Genomic DNA, 25,682 nt, shown 5'->3' with positions numbered 1-25,682 from the left:
TTAGTGTTAATAATAAATAGTTACAGTATTTTCTGTTTAAGTTATGAACTTGATGTCAGATAACTGTTATTCATAAGGTTTCATTAGAAACACTTGGGTAACTTTGAGGATCATTGAATATATTAGTTTCACTATTTTGCGTTATCTATTGTTAGTGAGCCTCATTTGGTCTGGCATCCTCTGCTTGTGTCATAACACTTCTCAAAGTGTTTGGATGGATAACCTCTTCTCAGTGTTAAATGCTATTTAAATGCTTCTCAATATGAAATGCTATTTGTATCCATGGTAAGAAAATGAATGAGTATACATTCTATTAATATCCTAATCTTGTATTAGTAGAAACTGTAGAGAGGTGAGCAATTAAAATTCAAAGAAGCATTCAAGTTCCAAAGGTAGGTCAGAAAAGAGTCATGAAGCTGCAGGGGTAATGACACGTTTTGCAGAGGACCGGAGAAATATTACATTTTCAATCTTAAAAAGAGGTATTCAGAAGAACCTCAGGAGATGGGAAAGATATTAAATGAAAATATTCCATTAGTTTTTACTATGAAGAAAGAAATGGAGGCTAGAGAACTTGGGCAAATAAATACTGATGTTTTAGAAACAGTTCCCATTACAGAAGTAGTAATGCTGAAAGCTGAAAATGTGTTGCTGGAAAGCGCAGCAGGTCAGGCAGCATCCAAGGAACAGGAGAATCGACGTTTCGGGCATAAGCCCTTCTTCAGGAATGAGGAAAGTGTGTCCAGCAGGCTAAGATAAAAGGTAGAGAGGAGGGACTTGGGGAAGGGGCGTTGGAGATGCAATAGGTGGAAGGAGGTCAAGGTGAGGATGATAGGCCGGAGTGGGGTGGGGGCGGAGAGGTCAGGAAGAAGATTGCAGGTTAGGAAAGCGGTGCTGAGTTTTAGGGATTTTACTGAGACAATGTGGGGGGAGGGGAAATGAGGAAACTGGAGAAGTCTGAGTTCATCCCTTGTGGTTGGAGGGTTCCTAGGCGGAAGATGAGGCGCTCTTCCTCCAACCGTCGTGTTGCTATGGTCTGGCAATGGAGGAGTCCAAGGACCTGCATGTCCTTAGTGGAGTGCGAGGGGGAGTTGAAGTGTCGAGCCATGGGGTGGTTGGGTTGGTTGGTCCGGGTGTCCCAGAGGTGTTCTCTGAAACATTCCGCAAGTAGGCAGCCTGTCTCCCCAATATAGAGGAAGCCACATCGGGTGCAGCAGATGCAATAAATGATGTGTGTGGAGGTGCAGGTGAATTTGTGGCGGATATGGAAGTATCCCTTGGGGCCTTGGAGGGAAGTAAGGGGGGAGGTGTGGGCGCAAGTTTCGCGAGTAATGCTGGAAGTCAAAGAAAACATAATAGTGGATAAACCTCAAAGACCTGATCAAGTAATCCCAGGATGTTGTAGGAATTTAGGGAGAAAACAGCGAGGTCCCTGGCAGAAATATTTGTATCATCTCTCACCATGGGTGTGATGCCAGAGCACTGGAAGGTAGCTAATGCTGTGTCCTTATTTAAGGAAGGCTGCAAGGTGAAGCCTGGGAATTATAGACCTGTGGATCTGACATTGGTGGTGTGTAAGCTTTTGGAGGTGATTCTGAAAGATAGGATTTACATGTATTGGGAGAGGCAAGGGATAATTAGGAATAGCCAGCAGAGTTTTGTGTGAAGGAAATTGTGTCTCTCAAACTTGGTTGAGTTTTTTTTTGAGGAAGTAACGAAAAAGATTGATAGGGAAGAGTGGTAAGCATTGTTTACTTAGATTTTGGTAGGGCTCTTCTGGAGTACTGTAAGCAGTTCTAGTCATCCTGTTATTGGAAAGATATTATTAGACCAAGAGGGTTCAGAAAATATTTACTGGAATGAAGGGTTTGAGATATGAAAATAGACGGAAAGCCTGGGACTTTTTTTCACTGGAGCGAAGTTGAGAGGTGAACTTACTTGAGGTTTATAAAGTTATGAGAGGCATAAACAAGGGGAATGACAGGAGTCTTTTCTGTAAGATGGGGGAGTTCAAAACTAGGGGCCATATTTTTAAGGTGAGCACAGAAAGATTTAAAAAGGACATGAAGGACAACTTATTTACATAGTCGTTTGTGTGTTGAATGAACTAACAGAGAAAGTGGTAGATGCAGACACAGTTAGAATGTTTAGAAGACGTTTGGGTAAGTACATGAGTAGAAAGGTATGGAAGGATATGGGCCAAACAGAAGCAAATGGGATTAGTTTAGTTTGGGAACATGTGATGCGAACTAGTTGGACTGAAGGGTCTGTTTCCAGCTGTGAGACTCTGTGATTCTAAGAGTTCTTATTTGCAATGGTGGCTGGTTTGGAATTTTATTTTATTTATTCATTTTGTGGGATGTGGGAGTTGCTGGCTGGTCAGCATTTACTGCCCATCCCTAGTTTCCCTTGTGAAGGTGGTGGTGAGCTGCCTTCTTCAACCACTGCAGTCCAATCGCTACATCTGGGCTGTTAGGGAGGGAGTTGTAGGAATCTGACCCAGTGACAGTGAAGGAACGGTGATATATTTCCAAGTCAGGATGGTAAGTGGCTTGGAGGGAAACTTGAAGGTGATGTTGTTCCCACATATCTGCTGCCCTTGTCTTTCTAGATAGGTTTGGAATGTGCTGCCTGAGGACATTCGGTGAATTTCTAATCTGCTGCTACTGAGTGTTGGTGGTGGAGAGAATGGAAACTTTTGGATGTAGTGTCAATCAACCAGACTGCTTTATCCTGGATGGTGTCAAGCTTCCTGAATGTTGTTGGGGCTGCACTTATCCTGGCAAGTGGGGAGTATTCCATCACACTCTTGACTTGTGACTTTGTAGATAATGGATAGACTTTGAGGAGTCAGGAGATGAGTTACTTGCTGCAGTATTCCTACCTTCTGACCTGCTCTTGGAGATACTGTGTTTAAATGGTGAGTCCGGTTGGGTTTCTGGTCAATGATAACCCCCAGAATGTTGATAGTGGGGAATTCACTGATGGTAACACTGTTGGATGTCAAGGGGTGGTGGTTAGATCCTCTCTTCGTCGTGATGGTCCTAACCTGGTATTTGTATGGTACGAATGTTACTAGCCACTTGTCAGCCCCAAACTGGATATTGTCCAGATTTTGTTGCATTTGAACATTGGGCAATCATCTGTGAATATCCTCACTTCTGACCTTATGATCGAGAGAAAGTCATTGATGAAGCGGCTGAAGATGGTTGAGCCATGAACACTCTGAGGAACTCTTGCAGAAATGTCCTGGAGCTGAGATGATTGACTTCCAAAAATGACAACTATCTTCCTATATATCAGGTATGACTATAACAACTGGAGAGTTGCTCTTTGCCCATTCATTCCAGTTTTGCCAAGGCTCCTTGATGCCTCAGTTGATTGAATGCAGCCTTGATGTCAAGGGCTGTTACTCTCATCTCACCTCCAGAGTTCAGCTCTTTACTTCATTTTTGGACCAAGGCTATAATGAAGTCAGGAGCTGAGTCCCTGGCAGAACCCAAACTGGGAATCACTGAGCAGGTTTGTCTGAGCAGGTGCTGCTTCGTAGCACTATTGATGACACTTTCCATCACTTTACTGATTAGGATCAGTGTAGAGAATTAATAAGCAGACTAATCTGTGTCAATGGGAGAAGACACAAATTCAAACCAGTGGAAGACACATTTACAACTGGTATTAAAACTTACAATGAACAACATGAACTTCTGACTAGAGTATTGGAGGTAAAAATTGTGGTGTTTAGGAAACAAATAATTGGAGCTTCGAACAAAGGCAACGTAACAATCATGGAGCACTTTAATCTTTCTGTATACTGAACATGTTAAATTGACAAATTAGTGTTTTGGGAAATTAATTTATAGAATAATTTTGACTTGGTGTTGGACTGGAGTTTACAAAGTTAAAAATCACACAACACCAGGTTATAGTCCAACAGGTTTATTTGGAACCACGAGCTTTCAGAGCACTGCTCCTTCATCAGGTGGTCCGAACCATCTGATGAAGGAGCAGCACTCCGAAAGCTAGTGCTTCCAAATAAACCTGTTGGACTATAACCTGGTGTTGTGTGATTTTTAGCTCAAATAATTTCATGTACCTTCCAATATATTGTGAAACTAACTAGGGATAAAGCTATTTTAAATCTAGTAATGTGAAATGAGGTAAACCTAATTGACAGTAAAAATTCTTCTGAGAAAAAGTGATCACATGGAGTTTAATTGTATTTTAAATTTTAAAAACAACATGTTCTAGTCCAAAATAAGGATCTGAAACAAAGTCAATAATGTGAGGGCTGAAAGGAAAGCTGGCTAAGGTTGATTGGCTAACTAGATTAAAAGGTTGGGTAAAACAGTGGAGGTTCATTTGCTTGTCTCTAGTGATAAGAAGGTTGTCTATTATGATCTCATTGAAATTTACTGAATACTAAGAGGCTTGGATAGCTTGGACATGGAGAAGATGTTTCCACTCGTAGGAGAGACAAGGACGTGAGGGCAGAGCCTCAGAGTGAAGGGACAACCCTTTAGAGCTGACTTAGCATGTAATTCCTTCAGCCAGAGGGTGGTTAATCTATGGTATTCATTGCCACAAAAGAATGTGGACACCAAGTCATTAAGCGTATTTAAGACAGATAGATAGGTTCTTGATTAGTAAGGGGATCAAAGGTTATGAAGAAGGGATGAGATGGAGTTGAGAAATATCAGCAAAATTAAATGGCTGAGTAGACTTAATGAGCTGAGTGGCTTAATTCTGCTACTCTATCTTATGATCCTATGAGAATCTGTACCCTTCCAAATTGAGAAGAATAGTCGGTGATTTCAGTGGAGCATGGAAAACTTTGAAGGGACAGCATAAACAGTGAGAGGTACTTTACCCTGCCTTAGGACTGAGATGAGGAGAAAGTCTTTCTATCAGAACATTGTAAACCAGTGGGATTCTCTGCACATTATTCATCCTCCACCATCCTCCACAGCTGACATAGATTTGTTTTTTTGGACTCTCAGGGAATGTCATAGCATATGGGGAACAGAGACAGGAAAGCTGGAGATGAAGCGTATCATTTGCCATGATTAAGTTGAATATGGAGTAAGCATATGAGGGGTTCTCTGTGCTCCCCCTTTGAAGTCCTTGGTGTAATCTTTGCCAATAATCTCCCTACCATGCTTTTTGATCCTGTTTTTCATACCCCCATTCAACTTGAGCTTCCACCCATGTCACTGTCCTTAACTCCATCCCTAGCAATGCTTATGCTACCCCTTGCACCATCAACTCTCTTATCCAATCTAACAATGATCCCCCTCCCAGACCCTCCTGAAAGACCATCAAATGGACACCCAAATCTCTGACTGACTTCCCAGCAGGTTCTAAACATAGCTGACCTGGCCACTGTGTTTGGTAACTTCCTGACTGACGATGTGCCAATACAGTGCTGGCCCCAAAGGACTGACACTGAACAATCCCAAAACTGTAATCAGACAGATTCCCTAACTGTGGGCATCCTAAACAAATGTTCACCCTAGCAAAGCCCCTAGATTCTTTGATGACTGTGCTCGTGATTGTTGGCCCTGGGACCCTCTGACCTACTGCTGCTTGATTCCCTCTCCATGACTGGACTGAGGACAAGGTCCCACCAATTCCTCACCTGGCTATTTGTTGAATAAACATGCAGTATGTTTGCCATGCAAGTAGATGGTATATGTTGGAGGTGTAAGATTGAGTCTCAATAGTCAACATTCAACAAGACCTCACCCGTCCAGAGAAATTCCTACCTACAAGCATGACAAGCTGAGTTTCTGTAGTACAGTATCTCAAAACAGCAGTAGTGACAGTCTTTGCCTCTGGCTGAAGCACCCTCAGTCACGGCAAGGCAAGGCTTAAATGCAGTAAGCATGCAGATGGACACTAAGTAAATGACAGTGTAGAGAGCAAGCGAGCAGACCTGAGATGCAGCCTGATTCAGCTGTGATCTCTATGCTTGTCTCAATGTGTCCCTGCCGCAGCTTTTAAATTCTAATTGGTGCTGTGCCCTGCAATTAAAGTATGTATCTCATGGGCTGCAGAGATGCCATGATGGTTATGATAGGTTGGCAGATTTCAGACCCAATATCTGATAACAAGGGGTATGTGTGGCTTGGTGCCTGTGGACTGTGTTCTGTCATGTAGTTTGGTGTTGAGCTAATTGTGAGCGGAATTACTCCGGTATCTGCTCTGGCTTCCTTGTCAAGTTTTCTTGACTTGCAGTTTGCTTGACAGGTATGATAAGATAGATAGCTGAATATTAGTGGTCAAGTTACATAATCAATGAAGAGTTAACAAGTTATAATGTCCGTTAAATAGCAGCTTGCTTCGGCACAATGGAAATCTTGTCATGTCACTTACTGAATCCATAAAAGGTGGAGTTGCTCCAGAGCATCTCCACACTTTCTTACATTGTGCATCATCCACATTCCTCAAATCCTGATAACATTCCATGTGTTGAACTTTTGCAGGGGCTTGTAGACTTTGATGCGAGATGAGACAATTTAAAAATTCAGAAATGAAATGCCAAAGTTTAAAAATGACCTAACAGAAAAAATGTAAACAAATGTAAATGTAAATCTGTGAATGTGATCATTTCTGCAAGCAGATTGTAATCTGAGTTGAGCACAGCAATTTACTGAAAAATATAGCCTCTGCATCTTGATTTATGTTTGACTTCAGTCATAACTGATGCAAAATTCAATTTTGAAATTTCCCTGTAGATTTATGTATGTTGAATAATGTAAAGACGCATTCAACATAACTTGACTAATTGTACTCGTGTCAGGGACATTTTAAATGACTATACTTTTCCATTATTTACATTAATTGATTAAGACAAAGTATCTATCTGCATATAATTTATGTATTAGAACGTTCATTGATAGTTAACATTTCTCTGCTATTAAATTAATCAAAGAGTGTTACAGGATTCATTAAGTAAGTGAAGCAATGTTATATAAAATATATATTTGTAGACCATCATTTAAGGTATGGTCTTCCTGAGAGCTGTACAAGTGTTCCCTGGATTTGTACTCTCTACCCTTCAGTTGATTTAGTTTCTTGTTTGAAAATATTTGGTGAGAAATATTTAATATAAAACATGAACTTTGTGTACTCCTTCTTTTGAAAATAAACTTGTTCTTTAAGATCCAAGTGATCTTTTAATGATACTGTAGTTTGAAGATATTTTCTGATCAGCCTGTTTAGAGGTGTTATTATATATCTTCGGAGCAGGTGGGCCTTGAACTTGGGCTTCCTGGTGGTGGATAGTAGTTATAATAAAAATGAATAGTTTGGTCCTTGTGACACAGTGGTAATGTCCCTCTCCCTGGGCCAGGAGACCTTGGCTCAAGTCCCACCTGCTCCAGAGATATCTAATAACAACACTGACCAGGTTGATTAGAAAACATCTAAAACTGAATAATTAATAAGTTCTATCCATAAAGAAAAATGTCCAAGTTTCTGTCTCATTGACTGGCTTCAGTCCAGATTGACTTTAGCAGTAGAGATTGATTGCTGAAAGGTGATGATTGGAAACTGAGTGCTACGTTGTCCCTTCCTTGGTGTGGCATGAGCAATAGTCTGAAACCAGGGAAATTACATTGAGAATAGAAAAAAAATCAGAATCTTGATGTCAAGAAAACAATTTTCAATTTTTTCCTTCAAGCTTTAAATGGCAATTTCAGAAACTTTCTATTGAGCCGTGACGACCTGATTCTGCACATTTATGTCTCATTAGTACCCAAATAACCTTGCTGCACCACTTCCAATTCTCTCCTTCCCTGAGAAACTAGATGACCCAAACTCCAGACACTACATTAGAGTGGGAACCTGGTGGCTACAGCTCACTGAATATTTCTTCCTAACCATTGTCGAGCTCTGTAATGAACAGTCTTTGCACATGCTCCATTGTCACGAATCCCCTTGAATTTTCGTACGCACATTTCATCATGGGCAAACCATCAGTCTCAATACATCATTATGCTTTCTCACTTCTACTCTTTAACTTCAGGAGTACCTAAGATTTGCATGCACCTATTGATCATTTTCCATGTAGCGACTGAATTCTTAAATCACAGGTTGCATCTTACTGCTCCTAGCTTGCTTTTTTGGCTCGCATTCACTTTGTGCTTTCTTGGATGTTCTATCTGTTTCTCATTGCTTTCCACAAGCACAGTCCCCCACATCAGTAATGACTAATTGGATGCCAACCTACGTGTGGTTCATGCTGTTTTTTAACTGTGAAGATTCTTTACTGCTCGGTTACAGATTGTCAGCTTGCATTGCTTTTTGAGTGTGCAAGGCACTCAGTGAACAATTTCAAGCTATCAGCTTCTGTGGTTTTGAATAGTTTTTCTCATGCAGGTAGAGGGACAGGCAGTCTATCACATTGGGGAGCACTGAACTACACTTCTTCCCACCCTACCTCTTGCAAAAAGGCCATCCCGTATTCCCAATTCCTCCGCCTTCGCCGTATCTGCTCCCAGGAGGACCAGTTCCACCACAGAACACACCAGATGGCCGCCTTCTTTAGAGACCGCAATTTCCCTTCCCACGTGGTTAAAGATGCCCTACAATGCATCTCGTCCACATCCCGCACCTCCGCCCTCAGACCCCACCTCTCCAACCGTAACAAGGACAGAACGCCCCTGGTGCTCACCTTCCACCCTACCAACCTTCGCATAAACCAAATCATCCGCCGACATTTCCACCACCTCCAAAAAGACCCCACCACCAGGGATATATTTCCCTCCCCACCCCTTTCCACCTTCCACAAAGACCGTTCCCTCTGTGACTACCTGGTCAGGTCCACGGCCCCCTACAACCCACCCTCCCACCCTGGCACCTTCCCCCGCCACCGCAGGAACTGCAAAACCTGCACCCACACCTCCTCCCTCACCTCCATCTAAGGCCCTAAAGGAGACTTCCACATCCATCAACGTTTTACCTGCACATCCACTAATATCATTTATTGCATCCGTTGCTCCCGATGCGGTCTCCTCTACATTGGGGAGACTGGGCGCCTCCTAGCAGAGCGCTTTAGGGAACATCTCCGGGACACCCGCACCAATCAACCACACCGCCCCGTGGCCCAACATTTCAACTCTCCCTCCCACTCTGCCGAGGACATGGAAGTCCTGGGCCTCCTTTACCGCCGTTCCCTCACCACCAGACGCCTGGAGGAAGAACGCCTCATCTTCCGCCTCAGAACACTTCAACCCCAGGGCATCAATGTGGACTTCAACAGTTTCCTCATTTCCCCTTCCAGCACTTCACCCTAGTTCCAAACTTTCAGCTCAGCACTGTCCCCATGACTTGTCCTACCTGCCTATCTTCTTTTCCACCTATCAACCCCACCCTCCTCCCTGACCTATCACCTTCATCCCCTCCTCCACTCACCTATTGTACTCCATGCTACTTTGCCCCATCCCCACCCTCCTCTAGCTTATCTCTCCACGCTTCAGGCTCACTGCCTTTATTCCTGATGAAGGGCTTTTGCCCGAAATGTTGATTTTGCTGCTCCTCAGATGCTGCCTGAACTGCTGTGCTCTTCCAGCACCACTAATCCAAAATCAAGGAGGTGGACCTCTCACTGCCCTATGCTACATCAATATAAATCCTGCAACATGTGGCTCCAGTTTATATATGCTTCATGCAAATGGCCAGCTGTGAAAGTCAAAGGCAAGCTGTCCTCAGTGGGGTTAAGTGGGATGACAGAGAGACAGGAGCTGCCACCATAGTCTGTCAAGGGCTCATCCAATTCAAGTCAAAAAGTGGACCATTGGTCAATTGGTCATTTGATTCTGTCAGTGTTTGGAGAACAATGCCCTTGCAATCCAGGAACTGGGTCACTGTCAATTCTGCAAGTGAAGTGCAACAGGTCTAGGAATTAAAAGTAGATTGTGGTAGTGATGGAGCAACATCATTCTGGGGTGAAGACCTTGGTCAATTCTTGTGGTTTGGTCAACAGTGCTTAGGGGGCTTATTAGGGAGCAGTCCATGGGGTCTTAGGGAAACAGACAACTCAACTCTAGGGAAAGAGTTCATTGCACTGTGTTACTGAGAGAATGATCACATTAATGAGCACAATTCTAGATAGAAGCTTGAAGCCTCATAGAAAGTAGGAGAAGACAGGAGGGCAAGGTTCTTCCAGATCACAATCATTCTGACATTTACACTGAATGCCTGAAGTGTCAAGAAGAAAATGGAAGTTCTTGAAACCATGGGCTCTGGTGATAAATTGGGCATGTAACATGTTAGCGCTCAATTGAGACAGAACCCCAGATAGGGGCCACAGAAACAGCAAATACAAAAAGGAACATGAAGGGTGAGGGAAGAATCTTGCATCCCAGGTAGAGCTGCAAGTCATCCACAAGAACACAAAGTTGGAACCCTATCATCTCAGATCAAAGGTTAGCTGTGCAGCAACTGCATGAAATAGCTAGGACTGCATGCAATGTGAGTGGAGTAAGTTACTTTTTTTTAATCTTTGTGTGCAGAGTAAAGCTGTGGGAATTGGCAGTCCTGCTCGGAGCAACTGCAGTAATTCTGTTTCCGTTGATTCAGTCGCATTACCAATTTGGCTTGGGTTTGTACTTCTTCAGCAGGATATCTAAAATGCTTACCCATTATAAGCTCTTTCATACCTGGGATGTCTGAAGAGACTTCTCATCTCTCGCTCAGTTGCAACCTCGTTAGGTCTGACAGTGAATAAATTAATGGAGTAGACAACATAAGTGCAACTGAAGATATATTTACAAAAGCATCCCTGCCACTATATGCCCTCAGTAATTTTTATTTCCCCCTCCTTACTGACTTCCTCAGCTTGTGTGCCGGCAAATTAAACTTGCTCCCCAAATTTCTCGGATTCCATATTGGAAGACATCTCGCTATCCGAGTCTCATAACTAGCCTTCTGGTATCTAATCTATTTTCTTACAGACTGGTTCTATGTCTAGCCTGTTGTTCTTGTTCTGTGAATTTGTTTAGAGAGAGTATATTAGATTAAAAATGTTATATAACTGTTAATTTAGATTTTTTTTTAGTTGAAGATATTATTAAATTAATAAAAGCCATAGTCTTACCAGACTAAAGGGCTACTCTCTTGTTAGAGAAATGCGGAGGTGTTGGTGTTGGACTGATGTGGACAAAATTAAAAATCACATAACACCAAGCTATGGTCCAGCAGGTTTATTTGGAAGTGCTAGCTTTCAGAGTGCTACTCCTTCGTCAGGTAATTATCAGAGTTTTAATACAGAAGATTCAATCCACCTTGAAATACCTGTCAGTTTTGGGATCAAGCGCCATTATGCATTCCTCATTGTTGCTTAAGTAAATGTTAAATGATTTTGATTTGCCTCCTGTGCTATAAACAGTCAACTTATGCAGAATATATTGCAACGTGAATTTGTGTTTAGATTATTTGGTTTTCTGCATTGTTTATATAGAAACGATTGGATGATGCAGATGTCTGTACTGGTTTTGATGAGCTTGAGGTAATTTTATTTCTGCTTCATGTACTTAACAGAGCATCATTCAAGTTAGAATGACAATTTTCCATTTCCTCAATGGTTTTGGCAGAGGGAGTTTCAATCCTTTTTGTCAATCTTTGCAATCTTTCTGCAACAGGGTAAAATTGTGCCTCATCAATAATTCATAATATATTTGTAAAATATATTGTTTCAAATGTATGTTATCTTTTCAGTGTAATAATCAAACACAATTGTGGAGATTAAATTGTTTGCAACTGATATTGTAAAAGTTCATTGAAATGTATTCATAGTGTCTTAAATTAAGCAATGTTCGATAGTTGTATTGCATAGGTTTTTATAGTACATAGTTCAATTGATTTCTATATACATTACTTAAATGAATAATTTTTTAAAATTCTCTTTCTTTATTGTTAGTTGTATCAACAATTAACTGGTATAAATTGCAGTCATAAAGCTCATTACATTAAACAACAAGATCAAATGTCTACGGTGGAGTGCTTCTTGATTTCACAAACTAAGACATTTTGATAAACTTTCACAATATTCATTGCAAACATTTTAACTCCACATTTTATTTTGATTATTACATTGAAAAGACAACATATCTTTGAAACAATGTTTTAGAAATATATTATGGATTAAGGACTACTAATGAGGTACAATTTCACACTGTTGCAGAAAGACATTAACTTATTCATATTCTACAGCATTACATTGCCAAATTTCCCACAATAAACATCGTAGGGTCACTGTCGACCACCAACTTGATCAGCCACATACATTGTATTATACAACAGCAGGTCAGCCATTGAGCATTTGTGGGATTTGACTTGCCTCCAACCTCCCTAAAGTCCTTCTGGCATGTAGATGGCACAACACATTTGTTTCATGGGACACTGTCTACTTGCCTGGATGACTTCTGGTCCAGAAACCATCTAGAAGCTCAACATGTTCCATGACAAAGCAGCCCACTTGATCACCATCCCATCCACCATGTGAACCATTATGGTGCACCAAATCCGCAGTGAATATCAACTAAAGGGTGTACTGGAGCAACTCTGGCGCATCCATCATCACCTACAACCATTACTATATTAGACAGAGAAGGAAAGCAGGCACTTGGAAAAGTGCCTTTGAGTCATCCTGATCTAGACTTATAGCACTTCATCATCTGTTTGTTTCCCTGTTTGCCTATCTGTCAGTGTATACATTTATCACCATGCAGACAGCAACAATTGAAGGAGGTGAATCAGGAAAAACCTTCTCAAAGGCATTTAACGCTCACAATAAATACTCGCCAATGCCAACGACCCTCAGCCTGTGAATGAATAAAATCTGTCATTGATTGCCTCGTACTTTGTTTCATTTCAGACATTTTGTGCCTTTGGTTGGCAGCCAGGCACATTGGAAGCATGGACATAGACTGTATATGATTTTGGCAAGAAAATCATCTGCATGTGCAAAGAGTTTTAATATGTTGTCCTAACGAGCAAGGATTGTCATGAAGCAAGACAGAGTTGGAAAATTAGTCCTGAAATTCAATAGTGGTTGCCTAGTCTACTACAAACTGGTAAAATTCTGTGAATTGCAGGGATTTATATCAGTTACAATATTTGGGACAATGATTTTGCTGTATGGCATATGTTGTGATGAAACAGACTTGAAGTGTGGGAATATTTGACAAACAACTTGGACGTGATGCTCTTTGTCAATTGCTGTGAGTACACCTGGGATTATTACATTTTTCTCTAGCTTCTAAAATTTGATGTTAATGAAAAGTATTTTGTCCAGTACACATACATCATATGCTTTTCAAAGACTCTACTGCTGGCAATATAGGTTCAGAGGTGCAGTTTGAGGATGCTACAACTCTCACATAACACATCAGAAAAGCAAGCATTCATGATTTGCTTGCATAAGTACTTGCAAGTTAACTTGCTGTTCTAAGATCGAAACTTGAACAGATCTAATGCAGGTCAATTATTTCAATGAGTCAAGTCTTCCCAAAGTGGGGGTTGGGACTCCAAGTACGATCATGAGCTGACATATTTTGGTCATAAGCTACAAGGCAACTATGATCATCATAGAACTCCAATTCCCTTTCCCCATCTCTCACTTTTTCACCCATCACTCTTGTCGCCATCTTTTACTAATTCCCCTCCTGCACCTGCTTACTTTTGTCTGCTCTTCGCTTGTATTCTCCTGATCCTTATCCAAATTAAAGGTAAGTGATTCAGAATGGTCTTGAGCAGGCAATGAGTGAGTGACAGATGGAGAAACATTCAGAGGCAGGAGTAGAAAGGAAGGTGCTTAGATAAACAAGCCTTGAAGCATATAAGGAAGGCATATAGAGTAGCGCTGGGCAGCAAGGAGTTAGTTTGGTTGTCAAGATTAAATGGACAGCATCCAGGTAATTTCAACTTTTTGTATACAATTATCAGAAAGCACTCAGGATGGGCAAATGAGTTGTAAATGCCAGCTGGAACACACATGATCTAAGTGAGTGGATGAATAAACAAGTGGATAAAGAAATTCTGGGACTGGGTAAATGTGATCATAGAACTCCTGCAGTGACTAAGCAGGCCAGTCGGCTCATTGAGTCCACACCTAGCCCTCCAAAGAGAATCCCACACAGACCTTTCCCCTTCTCTTCTGCTTTCTTCTCCATTTTCAGATTTTACACTGCAGATTTTTTTTTCCACCAAAGTTTAGAAGAAAGGCTATTTTCAAAGAGAACTTAAATGAAATTAGCAAATAAAGCACGCAGGCTGTTACAAGAATACTTTGTACACAATGGCAGGCACCCAGTTCATGGCTTGGACCAGGCTACATCTCCAGGCTGCTCATTTGTTCTGTTAGCACTCACTCACTTTACGTATACCTAAATGCTTGTAGCATTCACATCTTGCTTTGCCTTGCTATAATACACCATGCCAGCTAGCATGTTGACATTTCAGAGAGCCAAAATCTAACAGTACTGATGTATTGAGGTGCTGTTTAGTGCAGATAAACAGACAGGCTACTTGTCATTAGGGATCTGTCTGAAAGAAAGGAGGGCTTCTTGCTGTACAGCACACCAAGATGTCATTCTTACACCTACATCATGTGCCAGCTGCCTGCACAGTAAACACATCATGCCTGATTACTCAACCAAATGGCCATTTCAGAAAAATGGTTGGTGGTCAGTCGTTACTTCAGTCAAGGAGGGGGAATCCATTGTCAGTCAGGGTATTATTATTATTAATTAATATAATTACCCCTTTATTATTCATGCAACCTCCAACAGTGCTTCAGCAGGAAGTGGAGATCATCACTTCATCATCTGTCAGACATGGTAAATGATGGTCTGTGCTGAACGCAATGAAAACATAAATTATTGATATGGGCCTGGGATGCGAAGGGGGTCAAGCACAGCAAGCACTCCCTCCGCAATGTAATATGTTGGCCGCTCAGCCAACACAGCAAATTCACCAAGTTGATGAAGGCACATGCTGAGGCTGAAGCTGAATGATTGATAGAGAAAAGGTACTCATAATGAGTTCAGCTTGTATAAGTTTTTGATTTAGAGATGACATTTAGATAAGATACAAACTGTCTGGTGTGGTAGTTAAATAGTAACTGAGCTAAAAGAATACAGTTTTATGTGTGAAGGCGAAACATTCTGTACCATGGGCAGTGTGATTTTGTGATTGCTGTGCTATTATGCTGCTGGTGAAGGGCAACACTGGATTGCCAATGCTTGTCGAGATGCCTACTTTCAAACATGGCATAGGTGCAGGGGATGCTAATTGCTCAGAAGATATATACTGACTTGTGGAAACAGCACATGATAAGAGAGGGATGGAATCAGACTTGAGGGACGACAGGTTTGGGGTAGATAGTTGATTTGGAAAGTTTGGTAAGATAGAGTAAACTGCCCTCCAAAACAATTGACAAGACTGGCACTTAGGGCTGAACTTTTTTTTTGGCTCTGTTAATCTTATGTAACTATGTAACATTAACCCAGGTACTGCAGCATCAGTGACTCCATTACAAAATTCATATATGTTAGGAGCTGGAATAAATCAATGATGAGTCTTTCAGTACCATGTTAACGTAAGCAGGTATCACGTACAAATGCCTTGCTGGTGGCAAATCCCACGCCACAATTGAGGTTTCAGTTTTCATACCTCTAAACATCATAGAGCAAAGTGAATGAAAGGTGTTTTGTATCTTTACAACATTAATTCAATTTTCAAATAAATTAAAATAATCATTCAGCAAGCACCATCCAGGAACAAGTAAACAACAGAAAATCAATATTTGTTCATTCCTTCACCCAGCTATTCCTCCTCCAAACCACCTCATATCTCCCACCCTCGGGAATGTATCAATCCAAACATAGAGGGAGCTAAATTAAGTGAAACTGCAAAACATGTCAAAGGAGCTCAGAGAGACAGAAGATAAATAATGCCCAGGTTAGGTTCCCATGTGAGTTTTTAGGTCAACCTTGCTGAAATGTGGAAGTAATGTAAGTGGGCAGTACCATCATTATAGTCTGCTCATGTTTTCTTAGCAGTGGTAAAATTAACTTTCAAGTTGCTATAAAATTCATGAAACAAATAGAAAGTGAATACTGAGAATAAGGTTTTCTCAAATAAATTGAGAATAGCATAATATTGAGCTTTGGATTTATAAAGGGAATGTGAAGCTGAAAGCTGTTTACTGTGGAAAAGGACATAGAAGATATAGGATGTAGGGAAATAGATGGTGACATCTTGAAAAATGTCCATATTACAGAGGAGGAAGTGCTGGATGTCTTGAAAGGCATAAAAGTAGATAAAAACCTCGGACCTGATCAGGTATACACTAGAACTTTGTGGGAAGCTCAGGAAGCAATCGCTGGGCCCTTTGCTGAGATATTTATATCATAGAAAGTCACAGGTGAGGTGCCAGAAGATTGGAGGTTGGCTAAAGTGGTGTTGCTGTTTAAGGAGGATGGTAAGGATAACTATAGACCAGTGAGTCTGACATCGGTGGTGGGCAAGTTGTTGGAGAGAATCCTGAGGGGCAGGATGTACATGTATTTGAAAAGGCAAGGACTGATTAGGGATAATCAACATGGCGTTGTGCATGGGAAATCATGTCTCATAAACTTGATTGAGTTTTTTGAAGAAGTAAAGAAAAGGATTGATGAGGGCAGAGCTATGGATGTGATCTATATGGACTTCAGTAAAGTGTTCAACAAAGTTGCCCATGGGAGACTGGTTAGCAAGGTTAGATCTCATGGAATAGAGAGAGAAGAAGCCATTTGTGGGAGTTTAAAGAGAGTTTGAGGATTACTGCAGATTATATCTGCCATAAATGCTGTTGGATGAGAATCTTATCAGATTGAGTGGATTGGTTGGAGAGACAGATCGAAGCGATGAAGAATTTGCAACAGCAACAGTATGTGATGGATGGTAGTTATAGGAAGGGTGGGGGGGATGTCTCAGATATAGTCACATAGATGGGTTAACTCCAGGAAGGGTGAGAGAGGTCTGTACCTAGGGCAGGAGTCTTTTGTGGATATATCCATTTCAAACAGGTATGCTGTTTTGGAAAATGTAGGGGATGTGATGGATTCTCAGGGGAACGTAGCAAGAACAGCCAATTTCTGGTATTGAGACCGGCTCTAATGCAATGAGGGGTACGTTGGCTTCCAAGAGATCAATTGTGTTACGAGATTCTGTAGTCAGAGGTACAGACAGACGTTTCTGTTGCCAGCAGAGAAAAAGCAGAATGGTGTGTTGTTTTCCTGGTGCCAGGATCAAGGATGTCTCAGAGAGGGTGCAGAATGTTCTCACGGGGGAGAGGGGCCAGCAGAAGGTCATTGTGCACATTGGAACCAACAATATTGGAAGGGAAAAGGTTGAGACTCTGAATGGAGATTACAGAGAGTTAGGCAGAAATTTCAAAAGGAGGTCCTCAAGGGTAGTAATATCTGTATTACTCTCAGTGCTACGAGCTAGTGAGGGCAGGAATAGGAGGATAGAGCAGATGAATGCATGGCTGAGGAGCTGGTGTATGGGAGAAGGATTCACATTTTTGGATCATTGGAATCTCCTTTGGGGTAGAAATGACCTGTACAAGAAGGACGGATAGCACCGAAATTGGAAGGGGATTAATAAACTGGCAGGGAAATTTGCTAGAACTGCTTGGAAGGATTTAAACTAGTACGTTGAGGGGGTGGGACCCAGGGAGATAGTGAGGAAAGAGATCGATCTGAGACGGGTACAGCTGAGAACAAGTGAGTCAAACAGTCAGGGCAGGCAGGGACAAGGTAGGACTAATAAATTAAACTGCATTTATTTCAATGCAAGTGGCCTAACAGGGAAGGCAGATGAACTCAGGGCATGGTTAGGAACATGGGACTCAGATACCATAGCAAATACAGAAACATGGCTCAGGGTTAGGCAGGACTGGCAGCTTAATGTTCCAGGATACAAATGCTACAGGAAGGATAGAAAGGGAGGCAAGAGAGGAGGGGGAGTGGTGTTTTTGAAAAGGGATAGCATTACAGCTGTGCTGAAGGAGAATATTCCCAGAAATACATCCAGGGAAGTTATTTGGGTGGAACTGAGAAATAAGAAAGGGATGATCACCTTAATGGGATTGTATTATTGACCCCAAATAGTCAGAGGGAAATTGAGAAACAAACTTGTAAGGAGACCTCAGCTATCTGAAAGAATAATAGGGTAGTTATGGTAGGGGATTTTAACTTTCCAAACATAGACTGGGGCTGCCATAGTGTTAAAGGTTTAGATGGAGAGGAATTTCTTAAGTGTGTACAAGACAATTTTCTGATTCAGTATGTGGATGTACCTACGAGAGTAGGTGCAAACCTTGACCTACTCTTGGGAAATAAGGTAAAACCAATGACTGCAGATGCTGGAAACCAGATTCTGGATTAGTGATGCTGGAAGAGCACAGCAGTTCAGGCAGCATCCAAGTAGCTTCGAAATCGACATTTCTGGCAAAAGCCCTTCATCAGGAATTAAGGCAATGAGCCTGAAGCGTGGAGAGATAAGCTAGAGGAGGGTGGAGGTGGGGACAAAGTAGCATAGAGTAGCGAGTTTGTTTCATGACATGGTTGAAGAGTTTCAGGGCAGAGGAAATGACCTGGGAGTTGCAGTGGGAGAGGGACTCCCTGAGATTCTTGTAGAGAGAGGAGGAAAACTTCTTCAAGGCAGGCATCCTTGCAAGAGGATTCGCAGTAGGGTTAAAATCAACGAGATAAAAACAATGACTGCAGATGCTGGAAACCAGATTCTGGATTAGTGGTACTGGTCCCTCTCCCACTGCAACTCCCAGGTCATTTCCTCTGCCCTGAAACTCTTCAACCATGTAGTGAAACAAACTTGCTACTCCATGCTACTTTTTCTCCACCCCCACCCTCCTCTAGCTTATCTCTCCACGCTTCAGGCTCACTGCCTTTATTCCTGATGAAGGGCTTTTGCTCGAAACGTCGATTTCGAAGCTTCTTGGATGCTGCCTGAACTGCTGTGCTCTTCCAGCACCACTAATCCAGAATCTTGGGAAATAAGGCAAGGCAGGTGACTGAGGTGTGAGTGGGGGAGCACTTTGGGGCCAGTGACCATAATTCTATCGTTTTAAAATAGTGATGGGAAAGGATAGACCAGATCTAAAAATTGAAGTTCTAAATTGGAGAAAGGCCAATTTTGACGGTATTAGGCAAGAACTTTCAAAAGCTGATTGGAGGCAGATGTTAGCAGGTAAATGGACGGCTGGAAAATGGGAAGCCTTCAGAAATGAGATAATGAGAATCCAGAGAAAGTATATTCCTGTCAGGGTGAAAGGAAAGGCTGGTAGGTAGAGGGAATGCTGGATGACTAAAGAAATTGAGGGTTTGTTTAAGAAAAAGAAGGAGGCATATGTCAGGTATAGACAAGATAGATCGAGTGAATCCTTAGAAGAGTATAAAGGAAGTAGGAGTATACTTAAGAGGGAAATCAGGAGGGCAAAAAGGGGACATGAGATAGCTTTGGCAAATAGAATTAAAGAGAATCCAAAGGGTTTTTACAAATATATGAAGGACAAAAGGGTAACTAGGGAGAGAATAGAGCCCCTAAAAGATCAGCAAGGCAGCCTTTGTGTGGAGCCACAGAAAATAGGGAAGATATTAAATGAATATTTTGCATCAGTGTTTACTGTGGAAAAGGATATGGAAGATATAGACAGTAGGGAAATAGATGGTGACATCTTGCAAAATGTCCAAATTGCAGACGAGGAAGTGCTGGATGTTTTGAAATGGTTCAAAGTGGATAAATCCCTAGGACCTGATCAGGTGTAACCGAGCACTTTGTGGGAAGCTAGAGAAGTGACTGCTGGGCCTCTTGCTGAGATATTTGTATCATCAATAGTCACAGGTGAGGTGCCAGAAGACTGGAGGTTGGCAAACATGGTGCCACTGTTTAAGAAGTGCAGTAAAGACAAGCCAGGGAACTATAAACCGGTGAACCTGACCTCGGTGGTATGAAAGTTGTTGGAGGGAATCCTGAGGGACAGGATGTACATGTATTTGGAAAGGCAAGGACTGATTCGTGATAGTCAACAGGGCTTTGTGCATGGGAAATCATGTCTCACAAACATGTTTGAGTTTTTTTGAGGAAGTAACAAAGAAGATTGATGAGGGCAGAGCAGTAGATGTGATCTATATTGACTTCAGTCAGGCGTTGGACAAGGTTCCCCATGGGAGACTGATACCAAGGTTTGATCTCATGGAATACAGAGAGAGCTAGCCATTTGCATACAGAACTGGCTCAAAGGTAGAAGACAGAGGATGGTGGTGGAGGGTTGTTTTTCAGACTGGAGGCCTGTGACCAGTGGATTGCCACAAGGATCGGTGCTGGGCCCACTAATTTTTGTCATTTACATAAATGATTTGGATGCAAGCATAAGAGGTACAATTAGTAAGTTTGTAGATGACACCAAAATTGGAGGTGTAGTGGACAGTGAGGAGAGTTACCTCAGATTACAACAGGATCTGGACCAGATGGGCCAGTGGGCTGAAAAGTGGCAGTTTAATTCAGATAAATGTGAGGTGCTGCATTTTTGGAAAGCAAATCTTAGTAGGACTTATACTCTTAATGGTAAGGTCCGAGGGAGTGTTGCTGAACAAAAAGACCTTGGAGTGCAGGTTCATAGCTCCTTGAAAGTGGAGTCACAGGTTGATAGGATAGTGAAGAAGGCATTTGGTATGCTTTTCTTTATTGGTCAGAGTATTGAGTACAGGAGTTGAGAGGTCATGTTGCGGCTGTACAGGACATTGGTTAGGCCACTGTTGGAATATTGTGTGCAATTCTGGCCTCCTTCCTATTGGAAAGATGTTGTGAAACTTGAAAGGGTTCAGAAAAGATTTGCAAGGATGTTGCCAGGGTTGGAGGATCTGAGCTACAGGGAGTGGCTGAACAGGCTGGGGCTGTTTTCCCTGTAACGTCGGGGGCTGAGGGGTGACCTTATAGAGGTTTACAAAATTATGAGGGGCATGGATAGGATAAATAGGCAAAGTCTTTTCCCTGGGGTCGGGGAGTCCAGAACTAGAGGGCATAGGTTTAGGGTGAGAGGGGAAAGATATAAAAGAGACCTAAGTGGCAATGTTTTCATGCAGAGGGTGGTACGTGTATGGAATGAGCTGCCAGAGGATGTGGTGGAGGCTGGTACAATTGCAACATTTAAGAGGCATTTGGATGGGTATATGAACAGGAAAGGTTTGGAGGGATATAGGCTGGGTGCTGGCAGGTGGGATTAGATTGGGCTGGGATATCTGGTCGGCATGGACGGGTTGGACCGAAGGGTCTATTCCATGCTGTCCATCTCTGTGACTCTATGACTCTATTTGGATACAGAACTGGCTCAAAGGTAGAAGACAGAGGGTCATGGTGGAGGTTGTTTTTTAGACCGGAGGCCTGTGACCAGTGGAGTCCTCAAGGATTGGTGTTGGGTGCACGACTTTTTGTCATGATTTGGTTGTGAGTTTCAGTGATATAGTTAGTAAGTTTGCAAATGACACCAAAATTGGAGCTATAGTGGACAGCGAAGAAGGTTACCTCAGATTATAACTGGCTTTTGATCAGATAGGCAGCATCCAAGGAGCAGGAATATCAATGTTTCGGACAAAAGCCCTTCATCAGGAATACCCGCAACATCGATTTTCCTGCTCTTCCGATGCTGTCTGACCTGCTGTGCTTTTCCAGCACCACACTCTCGACTCTAATCTACAGCATCTGCAGTCCTCACTTTCGTCCTCTTGATCAGATGGGCCAATGGGCTGAGAAGTGGCAGGACTTATACACTTCATGGTAAGGTCTTAGGGAGTGTTGCTTAACCAAGAGCTCTTGGAGTGCAGGTTCATAACTCCTTGAAAGTGGAGTCACAGATGGATAGGTTAGTGAAGAAGACATTTGGTGTGCTTTCCTTTATTGGTCAGAGTATTGAGTACAGGAGTTGGGAAATCATGTTATGGCTATACATGACATTGATTAGGCCACTGTAGGAATATTACGGCAAATCTGGTCTCCTTCCTACCGGAAGGATGTTGTGAAACTTGAAAGGGTTCAGAAAGGATTTACAAGGATGTTGCCAGGTTTGGAGGATTTGAGCTATAGGGAGAGGTTAATTAGGCTGGGGCTGCTTTCCCTGGAGTGTCAGAGGCTGAGGGGTGACCTTGTAGAGGTTTATAAAATCATGAGGGGCATGGATAGGATAAATTAGCAAAGTCTCTTCCCTGGGCTGGGGGAGTCCAGAACTAGAGACCGTAGGTTTAGGGTAAGAGGGGAAAGATGTAATAGAGATCTAAGGGGCAACTTTTTCACACAGAGGGTGGTACTTGTATGGAATGAGCTGCCGGAGTACATGGTGGAGGTTGGTACAATTGCAACATTTAAAAGGCATCTAGATGGGTACATGAAGAGGAAGTTCTTGGAACAATATGGGCTAGGTGCTGGCAGGTAGGACTAGCTTGGGTTGGGATATCTGGTCGGTATGGATGAGTTGGACCGAAGGGTCTGTTTCCGTGCTGTACATCCTTATGACTCTATGATTCTAAGTTGAATGAATAGCATGTGGAATGACAAAGTCACTGTGTAGGAAACCTCTGAATCAGTAAGCTAGTTAGTAGTAAAAAAGTTAAAAGAAGAGCAATGAAGTTTATGTCAGTATTATTTTAAAAATTATAGCCATGAAAATAGTACAACATTCAACAGAATGATTACATGATTGTCTAAATATTTAAATCATGTGCACAGATTTTTAATCTATGTGCAAAATTTTGTAATGCGTTTTCTAATTGCTCAAATGGGTTAGCAATTTTGTTTAATTAAAATATTGATAATTATAACCAATGAGATCTTCTAGTTGCATTTTTAAAATTAGATTTTGTGCTTATCAACCTGATGTATCAACATCACACTGCCAGGTTAGTTAAAACACAGCCTGATGTGAAATAAAGCTCCTTCTGCTATAACCTAAAGTGATTACAGTTCAATCTTATAAAAATACTAGAGCACCACACCAGCCAGCCTGTCAACTCCGACTGAGAATTCCAATTAGTACGCAAGAAGGTAATATTATGCCAAAGGCTCAGTATCTTGTATTTATATTGCATTTATGCCCAAAAAAATCATTGTTCTATATTCTCAAAATTGCATTTGAATCTTCACCACCTGAAATATACTTTCCTACTGTTGATAATGCATATCTGATCTGGTTCATATATTTATTTTTATTTATGTCAGGAATTATATATTTTAATTTGTGGAAATGCTTATCTGATATCCATTCAAGAGATTAAGAGCTGCAATTTTAGAAGTTCATATTGGTCCCTTTTGAAAGCTTCTTATGATACCAGTGAAAGGAAATCATTTATTTTGCTGCATAAAAATTGTATTCCAGTGCATGAGTTTTACAGTTCAATCCTATGGAGGGTAATGGTGTTGAGCATTGTTTCGTAAACTTTATTGATGAAGCAGCAGAAGATGGTTTGGCCTAGGACACGACCCCGAGGTACGCCTGCAGTGATGTCCTATTGCTGAGATGACTGACCTCCAACAAGCACAAAAATCCATTGAAGTTTCTCAGCAATTCCCATTGGCACTAATATACTTTTTATTAAAGTAGCAAATGGTGGGGATCTAAAATAGAAACAGTGAGTGCTGGAGAAACAAGTACAATCCTGAGTCTAATAACTTCCTTAGAAGAGTTGATGCCAGACTTAGAGTTTCTCCAGCATTTTATTTTGTTTTATCCCATTGACTCTTTTTTTTAAGCAGTCCTTCATGCCACATTAGATCATATTGTGCCTTGATGTTAAACAGATTATGATGGCACATAATCAGAAGTAGCAATGATTCACCGATGAGGAAATGGGCACAGCTGCTAACCTTTACCCCCATGGGGTACACAGTCCTGGCAATTATTAAAGGAGCTACAATTGAGGTCTTGGCCATCAGAAGGACTGTAAGTATGGATGATGCTACTTTCTGACCAAATTCACCTTCTCACATTGTAATTCACTCGCATCCTGTATTTTATAGAGTCATAGGAATGTACAGCAACTTGTCCATGTAGACAATTAATCTAGTCCCACTTGGCAGCACTAAACCCTTCCTATTCATATACCCATCCAGATGCCTTTTCAATGTTGTAATTGTACCAGCCTCCACTACTTCCTTTGGCAGCTCATTCCAAACATGCATCACGCTCTGCGTGAAAACATTGCCCCTTAGGTTCCTTTTAATCTTTCCCCTCTCACCCTACCTATGCCCTCTAGTTCTGGACTCCCCCAAACCAGGGGTTTATCATGAATTACAAGCTTTAGATGGTAAATATGGACTTCATATCTCCTCAGTACTACATGCCATCTCCCTCCCACCACCTTTACTCCTATGTTTTTAATGCTTTTGGTCACATAAAAATTGATGTGAGAGGTCAAAGTGTATTGGAACAATTAACAGAGTGAAGAATCATGAGGGGTATAGATAGGGCTAATGCTGGATAGTTTTTCCCTAGGATGTAGGATTTTCAAGGGGGCATGTTTATCAGATGAGAGGTAAGTATTTAAAAAAAAAAGATATGAGGAGCAAATGTTTTCCAAAGAGAATGGTTCGCATGTGGAATGAACTTTCTGAGGTAGAGGTAGATGTGGGTACAGCTACAGTGTTTAAAAGACACTTTGATAAGTACATGGATAGGAGAGGTTTGGATGGATATAAGCCAGGAGCAGGCAGGTGGCATTAGTGTAGTTTGGGATTATGTTCAGCTTCTGAAGGGTCTGATTCCGTGCTGTATGACTCTGTGATGCTAAGACGTAGCACTGTCACAATCTCACACCCTTGGCTACCACCTCAAGTACTGATACTTTGTTTACATTAGATTCAGCCTTAAGCTGAGTGCCATGTAGAGCCATCTTTGCCAGTCTCTGAGGAGCTTCAATTGTGACTGCTTGCCATTGAACAAGTGTTGGTCAAAATATGGTATGGAAGGGGTCAGCAAGTAGCTTAGCTCCTGGGGAAGAAATGCTTTGTTTGGTATCTCACTGGAGGGTGAGATCACACAACAAATTCTATTTCAAGAAACTTCGGTAAGATGTTTGATTACACGACATGCAGTAAAAGGCTGCTGGGTATGTACAGGTATGCACACAATGCTGTAATGGCAGACCTCCAAGACCTTGTTTTCACTGAAACCTGGCTCTAACTTAGCGAAGGGCTTTTCGCAGAGAATGATGCGCACAATTTTCAATGGAGGTGGTGGCTAGCAGACTTGAAAATCAACAACTGGAAAGTGACCAGTGTCTCACTTTCCATGGCACTGCAAGTGAAGCAGAAAACACTTGACATTTGAGTGCTGCAGTGGAAACTCAGTGAGGTTCTGAAAAATCAGATTGTAGTGGAGGTATCCTGTGAGAAAGACAAAGGTTCCGTGGAGCACAAATCTTCTGCCCTCTGTCAAGTGTCAGTATTTGTGCTGCTAATACTACCACTCAGCCAGTGCTCTAGCTGTACCTGTCAGCTGGCTTAAACTGCCAGCACCGCAGTGTTAGACAGTGCGGTCAAAAATGGACCTTATAGGACCAGAGCTGCTTGAGATCATACAACATGGCTCCCTGCAGTCCCACTGAATGTTAACACTCTTC

The 25,682-nt window shown here is 41.9% G+C and overlaps 1 protein-coding gene across 1 annotated transcript in view; it reads left to right on the top strand.

Annotated features, from left to right (window-relative positions):
- The window catches only part of pcdh15b (protocadherin-related 15b), a 1,519,471-nt gene that overhangs the window by 947,999 nt on the left and 545,790 nt on the right, over positions 1-25,682 (top strand). The window lies entirely within an intron of this gene.

The sequence above is a fragment of the Chiloscyllium punctatum genome, chromosome 38 (assembly GCF_047496795.1).
Source record: "Chiloscyllium punctatum isolate Juve2018m chromosome 38, sChiPun1.3, whole genome shotgun sequence".
Taxonomy (NCBI): domain Eukaryota; kingdom Metazoa; phylum Chordata; class Chondrichthyes; order Orectolobiformes; family Hemiscylliidae; genus Chiloscyllium; species Chiloscyllium punctatum.
The sequence above is the reverse complement of the archived record's forward strand: the minus strand, read 5'-3'. Positions and strand labels throughout refer to the sequence as shown.